We start from the raw sequence: 15982 nt of genomic DNA on the forward strand, positions 1-15982 counted from the left end.
AGTCAGGCGCGGTGTGCACTGTGCTGTGTGTCTATCTACACAGCTGCCTACTGGGCATGCTCAGACACTTAGAGTCGGCACAGAGCAGACATGCATACACATGGTGCGGCGGCATGGGTGGCGGAATGTGGACCGTCGTGTGTGTCCAGCCACACAACAGCAACCGGCCATGCCACAGACATGGCCGTTGCAGCGAGGAATATCTAGGTGCAATTAACCATGGGTAGGACTGGCCTACAGTTTGTTGCATGCTACAGACAACCCTCCCAAACACAGGCTACCTGCACAGATGTCCTGAGGACACTGGTGAGTGGGCATGCTCTCACAACAGCACCGTGTTGGGTGACATGAACCACCCATACATAGCCTGGGAACATTACCCATGGCACAACACACTCGCCACGGTCCCAGGTGTTCTCACACCTGGCCACTGTTAAACAGCCATGCACCATACATACTAGGGGGGGATGTCTGACAGTTCTGCCCATCACACATGGTGAGGATATGCCCCACACAGGATGTACAGCCCTCAATGGTGATGCCAGACCGTATAGTGGATCCACTGGTCATCCACATCCTGTAACCAACACCGGCATGGGGACCTAAGTGATGACCTCTCCACAACAAACCACACACATCATACGACCGGTGTGGTACCCTACAAGTCCTCCATGCCAGTGTTGAACACAGGCCAGACCGGCAACCGCCTAGCGAATGCCTTCTCTGAGCACCCACATGCATGTCTGCAACAGGCAAACATGATAACATCAGGACCTTGTCCACCACAGGTAGGCACATGGTGTGGTGGACCCCAGCCACTGACTAGCTGTACATCAACAGTTGGAGCTAATACATGACAGAGCAATGTCAGTACCAGGAAACCATCTCCCATTCATACCGGGGTGATCATACGGCCACACATAGAATCATCGACCGGCGCTAGTGGGAGAGGTACTGCAGAGTGGACATGAAACAACCATAGGGCCTTCCTAACTGTGGTAAGGACATGGTTGGGGCACACAGACTTGGCTGGAAATGGTCAGAATGGTACAGCGGTCACTGCACCCACAGACATTGTCTGCAAACCAGCGGACATGTTCCATGCATACATCCCCCCAAGAGGGACATATCCATCCACCAGAGTGTAGCCTCCCAAACATCTCATATGGCCTGGGTGATCCCATATCTCTATGGCGGTTGACACAGCACCAATGGGCACCGATGGTGTCCCTGGCTGTGTGCTACCCATCCTCATTGAGGGCCTCGGCCCACATGCGACCACTGTGTCATGTTAGCCTTACTATGGGCTATGTCCCCAATGGATGGCATATGGCATCTGTGGTCCCACTATGCCAGGGTAGTGCTCTTATGGACTGTAGACAGCCACACCCTATCCGCTTGACAAGCCTTGTCTGCAAAGCTGTGGGGAGGTCCATACAGGTGCCCATGGATACAGACAGCGGTGTACAGACAATGCGGAACATACCCACAACAACATAGTCAAGGCGGATCCTGCCTCCCGAACCTGCTCGTCCTGTCTGGAGTGGTCACCAAGGCCATTGATGGGGATCGTGGGTTTGCACACAGTACCATGACCTGGTGGGGCGTTCAGAGCACACTCCACATGGGACTCATGGAAAGGCTCGCCAGCATACATGTGGGGACATATGTCACCCGATGCTTCTCAGAAAGGTTGGAGGTCACACCACACAGGGTTGGTGTTCCTGGTGCCTTGTCACACTCATATCTGGTCTCCAGTGGAGGCCCACAGGGCTCAGTCCTGGGCCCCTGCTATATGGCATTCGACCTTCCAATGTGCATGCAATCATAGGGTGATTGTGGCAGACAAGGTATGCAGATGACTACGCACCGGCCACCATACCCAACACCCCATGTGACACGGACATCCACCTAGGGCGTCATAGACATGGATAACTGGTGCCAGAGCCATGGCCTGCTACTACATGCCAGAGAAGGTGCAGACCTACCCAGTGTGAAGGACATGTTCGGCCCAATGTCACATGTAGGTGGTAAGCCATTCCAGATGGTGGACATGTTCATGGAAATGGCTACGACACCTGTCGTTAACCTCTGTCAACACACACAATGGCAATGTGGGTGTGAAGACATTCCACTGTGGCCTCCTGGTCTGGAAGGAATCGCATCGACATCAGGGGTGTTCATTGTATCCCTGTACACATCACACACCAGAGCAATGACTGCGTACAATGGCACATCTGGCCTGTAGCTAACCTGGCGCCTGCAGCACTCGGAAGGACATAAGCGTTACACAAGGCGGGGATGACGGTGCTAGGACATGTGTCACAAGCTGCATGACCAAGGGGACTCCGGCTGTAAACCTTCACAGCACATCTGCTCTGTGGTGATCTGTGCCTGGCATACACGGCCATGTCTGACCTGGGTGACATGGGCATATTCCACTTCCTAGGCTCCAGGCAAACACGGGCACAGAAGCGACTGTCACACACATCACCACAAAGATGAGTGTGGCGTGCTGGGGAACAGGGTCAATGGCGGAGACCCCCTACAACACGTGAGGAGTGCCAGCCCATGTGAAGGAAAGGCACTGACTGCCTTCGTCCAGGAGTAATAATGAGGTGTGGATGTGTGGATATAGTTATCGCCAGGCATCATCTGTGTGTCAGTGCTGGACGAGGGACTGGGGACTGATGGATGTGGCATCCCCATCCTGCAGGGTGTTAGCAGCCACACACAGTCATGCTAGGTCCACACATGTCGTAGGGCACATACCCTGTTATGTACATGTCGCCTATGTTCCTATGTAGGGGTCCATGCGAGTGCGGGTACCTGTGCTATGCTGATGTTGCCAGACATGCCTGTGGGTACCCACGACTACGCGTGGGGAACTAATTACAGTGCTCCCAGTAGGCACATGCAAGTACACCATCATTGTCATACGGGTTAACTGAACCAACATGGTGCTACACATGTAACCACCACACATACTGTGTACACAGATCAATGAATGCTGCACCTGTCCTGCATGGTATGTCTGCTGCATGATGTCAGTGCACAACCCACATCACATACACACCTGTCACCAGCCATACACACACACCACAACATACACATCACGTACTATGCGGACACAGGTATCACATACACCTCTCACTATCTTGTCCACCCTGTGCATCAGAATATGTTTGCATAACCATGCACTGATGGTGTAGCTCACAGTTATGTGGCAGAGACTTCATCATATGCACAGGGTGATATGTGTGCCACAGGCATGGGCTGTACCAATGGATGACATCATGTGTGTGTGTAAGGGCCTGTGCATTGACTGGGCATGACTGTGTAGATTGCATGTGGGTGTGGTGGAGCCCTACAGTCGTGTTTGCTGTGTGTGGGTTTGTGTGTACACAGTTCAGTCATCTGTGATGCCTACACGGGGTATGCTTGGCAGCCCCAGACTGTACAGTGCAGGTGTTACGGCTCACTGTGTCCGCCTGCAGCGACGTGACCCGTGCCTGCCTGGGGTCTCGGGCATGAGCGGGTGTAGGTACAGTCAGTCCACTCTCGGTTGTCTCAGGTCCGCTGGAAGCGTGCCGCCGGGGCCGTCCAGGGCCGCGTCCGTGGCCTGCTCTGTCCTGGTCTGGTCGGTGTAGTAGCAGCTGCACTGCTGCTGCTACCAGCACTGCGGGGGTGGGCATGGGAGGTGGCACGCAGCTGACCTGCACCAAGTGCTGTTGCTGGCCTACCCCCACGTGCCCTATGCCTCACCCCTACCTGGTGTTCCTGCACGGACAGCCCATGCTCAAGGATGGCCATGCCTCGGTCGAGGATACCAGCCATCTCACCCAATCTCCTATCCAGAACATCGGCAAGATGCTGTTGGGCATTCGCCAATGCCTGGATGTTGTCAGTCAAGGAGCGGATTGCAGACCTCTGCAGCCTCTGCCCTTCCTGGTTCTGCCGTTGGCGCGTGCCTGCGCCGCCATTACAGTCTGGAACATGCGTCTGGTTATACCAGCTGCTGCACCTGTACGGCAGGTGTATGTCTAGCGGTGCTCCCCTACGAGCAGCACCTGCCACATGCCTGCGTGGCACTGCACCAGTCATTACACTGGCAACATCGTGTGTACCCACACCTTCTGCAGCCACCACACATTCCTGCTCGGTGCCAACAGGCGCTGACTGACCGTCATCTATGGGCAGCGGTGTTGGGGTATGTGTCGGCATCGAACCGTGTTCAGGGATGAAGGGGCGTAAGTGTGATGTTCTCCAATGGCACAGTGTGTGCCTGTGGTGACGACCCTGCCTGTGCCTCATGCACATGGTCATCACCACTAGTATCTGTGGGGACACTAGCATCAGCTGGACCGCGGGAGGGAACTCACCTACAGCACCTGTCAATACAAAGGCATACCGTCAGTTACAATACACACACACACACACACACACACACACACACACACACACACACACACACACACACACAGACATCATGCATGTGATAATGCAGGTGGCATGCAGCATTCACACACCACAGACCAGTGAATGTAGACCAGACATTCCTAGTGGCAGTATGCACACTGCCCTGGTGGGAACAGTACAACAGGCAGGTGTCTTTTAGTAGGCATGCAGTACACACATTCATGGTAGTTTGCATGCATCACCGTGATACACCGTGTGGCCACGGGTGAGTTGACAGTACACATGTCTGCCGACACTATGTCATGTACACCGCAAACATGTGTGGTAACATGTGGACATGTGGCGATGGTGTCCCACTGCATGCACCACATCACAATGGCTGTCATGGTGCAGTGTTATGTGTACAGTCTACAGATACAATGTATGGGTAACAGGGATGTCTGTGCAGGTGCGGTTGGTGTGAGCTGTGTACATAGCTGTACAGTGTGGAGTGCGGGCACTGTGCCACTGCACAGTAGCAGGACACAGTTATGTTTCTGTGTGATGCGTGACCTGGACGCATTACATTGCCATGTCTGTAAGTCAGTTCATCCGCTCAGCAGCACGTATGTGGTGGATATTGGAGGCACCTGTAGTAGCTGTGGAGAGGCATTCCATGTCAGTGGTGTACTACATCGGATGTCCAGGGGGGCCACTACAGTGATGAGCCCACTATGTGTGTACAGGGTGCAACAGTGACTACCCACTGTGGATGTACTGTGTGGCAACATGCCTGTAGGTATCGACCATGGCCTTGTCTGTCTGGGTCATTGACAATTGTGTGTGGTGGACATCGTGCACATGGCCCTGTGGTGGCCCATGTGACATACAACCATACTAGTGTAAGGTGTCACATTCCCTACAGATATGCAGACAGTGTGGATGTCTGCTATGTCGTGCATAGGTCATGTCATGGTGTGAAAATGTTGCAGCCAGACATCCACGTGCATGGGACATGGCATGTGCCATGTCTAGCGTGTGCAACCGATGCAGGGGCATAGGTCACATTGGTAACACCTGTGCTCTGGCAAGATCACAGCTCACTATGTGGTACTGTGTGCATACTGCAGAGGCATACCGATGCATACTACACATGCAGCCATTGTGGAACACCTACACCATTGTATGCATAGCTGAATGCACGTAACACACCAATAGGTGGTGTGGTGTCATGCCACTCGCTAACGGTTGTATCTACTGTACATGGGTGGTGTGTGTGTCGGGTGGTGCAACCTGTATACCGTGACTGGGGCACACACAGGTGTGCATGTCATGCCTGGACACATGGGGAATATCAATACACCATATCATGCCTTTGACTAGCAACAGACTTACCTGCAACAGACCCTTGTGTTTGCGACCGCCAGGCGTACCTGTAAAGGGATGACACAAAGGTATACACATTATCCATTACTATCGCCACAGTCAGCAGTGTGCATGTCACATCATGCATCTGTGAGTTAGCATGTGCTATGCACATGTCTGCTAACACAACATAGCATACTGTAGTATCGTCTTGTGTAACCATATACCTGGCATGTATTGCTATATTATGTGTTGTACTATGACACCCACCCCCGTCACTTATCATACAAACATGCAACCCTGACTTACCATGCAGCTCCAAGCTCATAGTTGGAGACACCCACCTCCACGATGGGCGCATGGGTTTCTGCGTGTTGTTCCGTGGGTGTCCCCAGACTGGCCAGGAGCTCCTCCGTGGCTGTGAGTGGGGGCTGGGTTGGTGGCCCACCACCTGTCCCACGTTGTTGTCTGGCGATTGCAGCGCACGCTGTCTTGCATGCGGATCAGGTCTGTGCAGTGCCTGCGGATCTGCTGATAAGTGCGGTTGTATCCGCCCAGGCTGTTCACCCTCCTGCACATCTCCTCCCACATCTCCTGTCGTTCCTGTGCCTGCTGTGGCACATGACTAAATAACATGTCATGATTGGTATGGAGGTATGGTATGATCACCTCCTCCTCCTGTCGACTGAATGCAGGAAGCGGGATCGTGGCATTATCTGTAAGACATAATGATGGTGGCAGGTCACATTTACACTGCTGTGCTGGCATACTGTTGGAGATACATTGCTATGACAAGTCGACATCTGCACAGTAATCTGTGAAGGCATCGTGGCAGTGACACAGCCGATGTGTTGGCTTCACACCATTGAGCAGTGGGTGTCACATCATATCTGTTTGCCACCCCATCACACTGTACCGCACCATGTAGATGTTAGCCAGCTGTGGACATGTGTACCTGGCTGCACCTGTGTCCATATCACTGGCATAGGTCCCCATGTGGCGTCGGTGCTGCTGTTCACCTGGGCGCTGTGTATATGTCAGTACACATCACGTCTATAGCCATTGTGACCGTCAGCAGTGGCACTGTACACATACACATGGACACCTGCACATGCATGTGTTGTGCCATGTACATCCACACAGCACTGTACGGGTGTTGGACAACTTGCCACAGCTCACCTGTGTTGCACATGTGATAGACATAGGGCAATGTGTAACCATGACACATTAGCAGGACAGGCCATGCATAGCATGTACACACACACATTGTCCAAAGCATCACACAGCACCTGTGACACCACAGGGTGCATCACCGCCACATTACTGCTGTGTATGGTTGATAGTGAGAGTGCCTTTTGTCCATTGCACCATGTAGGACTGTGATAGCTCATGCAGCCTTGCTGGGCAGGTCTGCATGGTATGGCAGGGTATGCCACATACATGGCACTGGGTTGTGATCCACCTGGGGGTTTACGATATTGGCAGGGTGGCTGTCCATTCCATATGTCATTGCTATGTGTATATGGACATTCAACATGTCTATCGCCATGGTGTGGACACTGGCCTCAAGCGAGGTATGCTGCGCTGCTTGCTGAGGGTGTGTCTGGTGCATGCAGGTATCACACATCCATGCATACACTGTAACCCTGGCAGGTGCTATGTGCTGGGATATTGATCAACACAGTGCTGTATGTGGACACACACGCTATCCCGTGCACATGGATGGTTGCCTGCACTGATGTGGGTACCACATATGTGTACATCCAGTGCCTGCTGCCACCCCATGTCTGCTGCTGCACTACACACCGCCATCCCTCCCTCTGTGAATGTGGTGTTGGGCACAGCATAGGTATCCATGTATGGGGACAGGGATGTTCACATAGCAGGGTCACTGATGGTATCGTCGATCAGACCATATGCGTATGACACACCCCTCACACATATGACACATTCATATTGTTGTTCACAGCGGTGACACAGCTATATTGCTATGCGGAGACATTCACAGCCATACATACACAGATGCATGCACGTCCATCTGTGGCATGGCCTGGACTATTGGTGTGGTTCAGCACATTACATGTTTGACTGCAGCTGGCACAGACCTACTGTGCACATGTCTACTGGGTAAGCCTGTTCTACAGTAGGCATCTGTGATGTGCTGTGCACATCTCATATCTGCACATTTGGTTGGTGTCCATCGGTCCACGGGCCAGTGGTGGGACACACAGGGATGTTGCTGAACATATATGCATGCAACCCTGTACAGCTGTAACACTAGCCTCTCAGATGCTCATGTGTGGTGGACGTGAACACCGTACACACACATGTGGTTGTGGCCTGCCGTCCATACCCATCTCCTCCTGTGGGTTGCTATCATCCCACACACTCCTTGTATTGTATGTTCAGGCTATGGACCTATGTGGGGCTTGTGGGCATGCAATACGATACTATATGCCTTTGCACCCATCACAGACAATGTCACACAGGTACACCGGCAGCCGTACACATCACAGCTTGTTGTCAGCACGTCACATGTGGTACACACGTAACACATCTCCTGTGGGACATGGTCATTTGTACGGGCATGTCCAGTAGTCACATACCACAGCTACCCCTACATGGCGGCTATGCAGGACATGTGTGTGTACAGCTACTGTGACATGTACACGAGCAATGCCCCCTACCTACATCACATGGTACTACCTGTGGAGTATGTGTGTCTGCATCCATGCTATGGCCATAGATGACAATTGTACATCAATATGTGCAACATACCTCATTGGGGGTTGTCATGTGCACATGTTCCATGTGTCAATGCATTGTTTGTGTCTGTTGGGTGGTCATTGTTGTGCATGGTTTACATGGCTGACATAGCGTACTGTGTCTGATTCCAGGTACTTCATTGGGCTACCAGCATTGTACATTTCTACAGCACATTCCAGCCATCATGTAGCCAGCTTAGATGACAGTGGGAGGTGTTCCGCCATGTGCACATATGTCACACAGTATGAGGGTGACTGACACACATTGTCAGGACTGGGTTCTGACTGCTGTGGATGTGTGTACTGGTGTTGACAACCATGACTGCAACAGATGGTGTCTTCTGGATGTGTAACATTCACAACACACACCTACATTCACATAGCAGCACATCGTCCACGACAATGGACATTCCTGCATGAACACTGTGTGCGGTATGTCTGTATGACCACTGCATATATCACTGGTAGCCACCAGCATGGCTGCCTACAACAGCGGTGTGTATCCTGTGCAAACATGGGTTACACCTGTCACAACACACCTGTGTCAGATGGCCCTGTAGTGGGTGACAGTGCAGTTCCATACATCATGTAACAGTATACATTGTGCACCAGTATGTTGCAGACATGTGAACGGCTGTGCTAGTCGACATATGCACACATGATACATCACCTGGTACACCGTGTCTGCCTTGCCACCTGCTATTGTGACCACCCTGTGATGACATTATGCGGCCCACATGGACTGGGACATGTGATGGCTCAATGGTGAATTAACCCTCCAGGTGTGTGTCTAGCCAGGTGTCCAGTAGCCAGTGGTCTGCACGCAGGGATAGTGTACATTGGCCTACTCTGTCACTGGGACTGTTGACTATGGTCATACTGTAGTTATGCAGGCATGTGGTGTTTGTCCAGTCTGATAGTCATGTTCAACCACACTACCGTGGCACACATGACCTGTGGACATCTGCCTAAGGTGTGCAGCCCACATGTACATGTTCACATGCTATGCTGCCTGTGCAGCAGTGTCACATGTCTGTCTCCGGCAGGGCTGTCACAGGTAGGCACAGCATGCAGTGATGTGTGACAATGCTTACACCCTCCACTGTGCTGTACACAAGCACTGCACACACAGTACAGCACACATGTCATTTATCTGCAGTGCCTGGGACCTGCCTCCATGCCCTACGGCACACCTGCCAGTCCAGATTGTACACAGATCATACCTCCCAGGCACATACCTGGACTGCAACACACACGGGTGGGTGCCACACAGTGATTTACACACATACTGTATATTCCCAAGACACATTGCATCATAGGTAATCCATGTTCAGATACCCATGTTCGTGACCGCTCGCACATTGTGACAGCGACAGTGAATACACTGTACACCACAGGTTACATGCTGGTCGTGTTGGCATACTGTACATTGCACCTAGGACAGTTGCTACTGCTATGTATTGACAGCAACACCCTTCCCTAGTATGGACTCCCATGTACCCACACATGCTTGGCCATGCAGTGCGCATAGCTGGGTGACACATTACGACACATACCATACCTACACTACCCTCGGCATGCACCAAACCTCCATGTGTCTGTGTGCTATGCCTACACATCCCCTCTGTTTGCTGAACATCCATGCTTCTCAGCCCTGCTAGCCACCCTAAACACACAACCATAGCAGCATGCATGGTACATACACTCTACAGCCGGTATTACTGACATCCACTGACAGAGGTAGTTGATGGCATGGCACCCCGTCACGATGGACAGTCTACGTGCCTATGCCAACACTGATCACAGTGCACTTCTGCTACATTTACACACTGGTAGGGACCATGCTATTCCACACAGAGACATGGTGGTACTGGCCTTTTCACAGGCCACAGTGGTATTCCTGTTCCATGCACACGTGCTGTATGGGCACATGTGCAGGCTGTTGCACGGTAGTTATGTTCACCTGTGTGTGGTGTGTCACTTGACAGTCATGGTGTGTCCTCATGGTGCATGACATACTCCACAGCTAGCTACCTACACATGACTGCCAGACATTGCAGTGTGGGCCCTCATGCGGTGTGGTGGTATGTCTCTGCTGTTTGACTACATCCACATTCAATGCAGCATACCACAGTCATGCAGGCATTGCCAACACAGATGTTGCTGGCATCGTGCCTGCCAATGGGGTACCTACCAACAATACACTCTCACTCACTACAGGGTTCCAATCCTTGGCTGGACATTGTATTAACCCTGTGGACACATACATAGTACTGCCATGCACATGTTATGTCCGGGAACACAGTCCCAATGTCACCTCAATCGCCGTAGTTGTTGTATCCGCCAACCTGGCTGTTACATGTCTCTGCAGCAGCACACTGCATTGACTGCTAGCCCATTCATACGTTGTGTACCCTGACCACCACACTACCACATCTATCACACTACACATGGGTGGTACTGCATTGCACGTATGGGGCTGCATTTGTACACCCATGACTGGGCCATTCAGTATGGCACTGGGCCACATCTTGACATACATGCTTCACACACTCATTGACTACCTGCATGCCTTTACTGGCACCCTTGTTGGGCTTATGTGCGCCACAGCACACCACATCCCATGCTGGCCACCTGTCATACTATTGCATGGGTGGTTGGGGTGGTACAGAGGGTATCACATCAGACATGATCCGCTCTTTGCCCTTCAGCGCCATTCCACTTTATGCTATTGCCAATGTACACATCCAGCATCACATCGTACCCTATGTCTCGGGATGTTACGCCATGTGCCTCCTGTACAGGTCACACAGTGGTGCAGGCATATCATGCTAACTACAACAAGTCAGGGACGTGTGACATTGCACAGTCCTCAGACATGTGGCCCCTTATGCTCAGTATTTGCATACGTACACTACCTGCTGTCACACAGTATTGTCCATGCCTACATATACCACATCTACATACCTGGCAGCATTCTAGCTCATCCTACTCATATTGCTAACAACCATACAGGTGTCAGTGTGGCAGATATATCATGTAGATATCATTGCATCAGTTACATCACACATAGTGCATACACATCACCTTTGCATACTGACAGTCATGCGGTGTGTATCACATGGATACTGTCCCTATACAGGCATATCACGTTGTACATGGTTGATGTACACACATGCCCCACATGGTGCTGTGGTTGCCATATTCCACCATGGCGTGGGTACACATGTGCAGGACCACATTTCTGGACCGTATGTCTAGCTGATACCTTGAGTGCCCTTGTAGCTGTGCCTTAAACACATGTACATGCATGCAGTGTTACAATAACACATGTGTGGTGTACCTTACACAATGGATACAACGTTACATGTCTCAGTATAGTCATGCTGTGATCTCTACCCGGCTCAGACAGTTTACATATGCAAATGACAGTCATGTAACACATCTGTACTCACCTGCATACCACTAACACAGGGTGTAATCTACTCTGCCATGGGCCATGTTCTCCGCAGTACTGATGCATGTAGTACTCCTACATGGCGTTTGCAGTGGGCAGGGTGGGAGGAGCAGTCCTGCATGTGTGCACACATGCCACATTGCTCAGACCGGGCGTCTGTGTGACATCCACAGACTGGACACACACCGTGCTGTGGGACATAGGTCCTGTGCACATCCCACAGGGGCACACTGTGTCACTAGTCATGTGATAGCTCCCTTGCTGGTAGGGTGACACAGACCCATGGTACCACCACAGCGGACGTACTGTATAGACATACAGTTGACATCCACTTCTGCCGTTCAATGGACACTACCATGGGGGGGGTGACACTACTGTGTACATTGCACATGTGTTTACACACGGCCCTGCGGACATCATTGTGGCACATTGCACCTGCTACGGAACGTTTGGACATGGTTACTTGCTGTTCCCTCCATTTCGGTACCTATTCTGCTACTACATTGTCCCATATGTGCAGGCCATACATATCTTGTTTATGTACATAACATTAGGCCATCCCTCCATCATGCATGCTATGCCTGTGATACTGTCTATGATTTCTGAACATATCCATCATGACAGCTTTGCATTACACATAATTGACATAGTCACCTACTGCGTGGGATACGTGCACGTCGTGCGCACATTCCGTATGACATCGACGGTATATGCCCATGCACATGTGTGCTGTGACACTATACATACATGTCCTATCCCCTGCTGTGGCACTTCATTATTGGATATCCACTGCCAGCATCAGCGTGGGTGGTGGCATTGTTCTGTGTTTGAAATCCCTATGGCGGACCTGGGGTAGGGTTACCACCTGTCCCACTTTGCAAGGGACAGTCCCTCTTTGGGCAGTTGTGTCCTGACAAAACATATTACAAATGGCAAATGTCCTGAGATTGTAGGACATAATTATGTCCCATTTTTTATGTAAGAGTTGCATAACATAGTTATTTATGTATGTAAATTCCTAAATGTTACAAGAAACACAATAAGCAACTAAACTGCTACAAGACTACGCTTTTATTTAGGCAACAGAGTAAAGTTCTACCCTTTGTACTGACCATGGGTATGTGTCCACCTGTAACATCTGATGTGTCCCGAAAATGTCCCACTTTGGCCATTTGAAAAGGTGGCAAGCCTAACCTGGGGTTATCCCGGGTGTGTACATGTTGTCCCACTGCTGTGCACACGTTGTCCACAGTCGTTGGTATGCTGCGTGGCTTAGCATTACATAACCAACTTTCACCACTCTCTGCCTGATGGACAGGTATCTTTACCTACACACCGTTCACATACTGTACAGATTCGTCATACGTATCATCGTTACACAACAGTACATCTCGTGGGTTCGACATACCTTTCCAGCCTTTGGTTCTGTATTCGTCAGTACTTGCTTGCTACTCCTTCTTTTTGTATCGGTATTTGTTCGGTATGAACATACGGTTTGAATATCCAGGAGTCTTCCTTATATTCGTCTCCACCGGGGGCATGTGGTTTCACCACGCCAATTGCTGTTCCTGGGTGTGTTCTTATGCGCATATCACCGGTGATCCCCTCCATTAAATGCGTTCTGCGTCGGCACTAGGCCATGGTTCATTCCTTGTGTGGCCGTTGGTTATTTGCAATACCTTCGTGGGAATGGTATGTATTGTATCATGTTTGTGTGACTGCATCCGCTATGTGTGGTGTCAGGTACATTTCGCTGTGGTGTTAGCCGTGGATTGTGTGTGTTGGGTATGGTATTCTGTTCGACATGTGGGTCTCCGTGTCCTGGCGGCGTCTGTCGATGGCGTTGTGCATTCAGATGTGTAACATAGCTGTTATATTCCTGTACACAACGGATGCAAGGATGCATCAGCTGCTGCTAGTGTTTCCCACGCGGCTTGTTGCGGGTATGCCGCTGTCATTGACTGCCTGTATGTCTTTGCTACGGTTTTAGCTGTTATCCCTTTGATATGTGCGATGGGGTATATCTGCGGATGTGGGTGGCCAGTGCGGGGTGTGGGTCTTGCATTTATACATACAAGATATGCTTGTGTGTGTGCTCCATCCCTGCTTGGGAGCTGCAGGTTACCTGTCTGTTGTTCTGGGAATGTTTGTTTTGTTGATGTCGTGTGGTGTCGGTATCGCCTGCATGTGTGCTTCCTGCACGTATTCCTCCTTCACATCGGTTATATATCTGCGGATGTTCGTCCGTGCCTACTATCCATTGGCATTTTGTCACTGATAGTTACGGTGATTGTGGTCCTATACTTGGGACGGCCTGTATGCTACCGGTAGCCTCCTATTCGTGTGCCGCTTGCTTAACGGTTGTGGAACACACAGCGGTATTCACGGACCGTAAGTGTTCACGATCGGTGCTGGGATAGCACATTCGTATTTTTGCTGTACATGCCTGATGCTGTGTAACGTTGCCGACGTATCGTGTTGAGTCTACCTTATGGCCACCATAGATACGCTCATCGTTTATACATCGTCCTTTGCATCTCCTGTTGGCTATGGCCCTGTGGTACATTCTGGGACATTTCCGCTTTGCATCGTTTACGTCGCCACGCCATAGCCACTGAGGAGATGTCAGTACTACTTTGTGGGTACTGCTGTACATCGCCTATGGTTCCTGTACTGTATGCCTCGCGTGTTATTACACTCCGCCTGTGACATGTCACCTACATACACATTTTACAGTGGCACACACATTACACACACAGCGGAACACACGACAACCTCACCTCACACATACACATATTGCCGCCATGGCTCTCAACCTTCTATTTCCAAAATGAGGAACACACACATTAGTAATGTGGAACAAATGGGCATAATGTGGAACACATAGTAATGGCATAGTAACAACTTCAGCTAAGTAGGTCATAGGATGATTAAAATATGCTGATTTACTTACAGTGAAGAACCTTTAATGAATTACTATGATTAATTTCTATTTACCAGGATGTCATTTAAATACATTCCTAACAATGGATGTTTGACAGACATTTTCAATGTGGAACTTTGAGGAACTGCGAGGAACATGAACTGTTTTACACCCCAAATGAGTCGTTCCTCATAATGACGTACACTTCACTGGTATGCTTGCGCTTTCGCACCGACGGTTGAACACAATACCTCGTTGGCCGCATCGCCGGCGGCGACGTGTATCTCCGCACTCATATCCTATGGATATGACACGCTATATCCGTTACTGTACCGTGGACTGGTGATCATCCCGACAGCGGATATGTATTGATGCAGGTTGACATTTCCATGGCTGGCGTTACCTGCTCTGCCCACCCTCCGGATGATCGGGTTGTCGGTCACTATGTTTACTATGTGGAGATTTCGCGTCTTACTTATCTGTGAACTTGCATCCCTGGGTTCCATATTACCCTGTTGTACTTTATATCTGTGTATGCGTACATATATTTCTACATGTGTACTGATATCTATTTCCGTATCTGTGTATGCACATAAGTACATATGTGGTCGACTTGCGGCGATAGTGGCAGCATCTGGCTCGCCGTGTGCTGTAGAACCGCGTCTTGGTGAGGTGTTGGCGTTCCATGCTCTGCTGGCTATTGGGTGTGCAGTGTTTGGGTGGTGCCTTTGTTGGAGTCACACATAGGTCCGGCCATACGGTACACATTACGGGCGGACATGTTTGTGTGGCGTCCATTTCACTGTGTGTGCAGGTAAGGAGGTGTCAGTCCATGGGGCCTACACTGTCAAAGTATGTGCTATCGTTCCCTCTTTGCCAGGGCGTAGGCATATTGGGTACGCCTCCGTCTACCTACTGGGGCTGGCACAGCGTGTTCATGGCGCTGAACGCCCTGTGCCTGTGCTTGCCCTGGCAGTTGTGGCGGGCTTGGTGGCCCTACACCATTATGTCCCTGCAGCAGCTGTTTCCGCAGAATCATATTGTGTAGCATACAACATACTATGAATATGTGGG

Source organism: Protopterus annectens, chromosome 16.part0 (genome assembly GCF_019279795.1).
Source record: "Protopterus annectens isolate FY-2018-M chromosome 16.part0, PAN1.0, whole genome shotgun sequence".
NCBI lineage: Eukaryota > Metazoa > Chordata > Ceratodontiformes > Protopteridae > Protopterus > Protopterus annectens.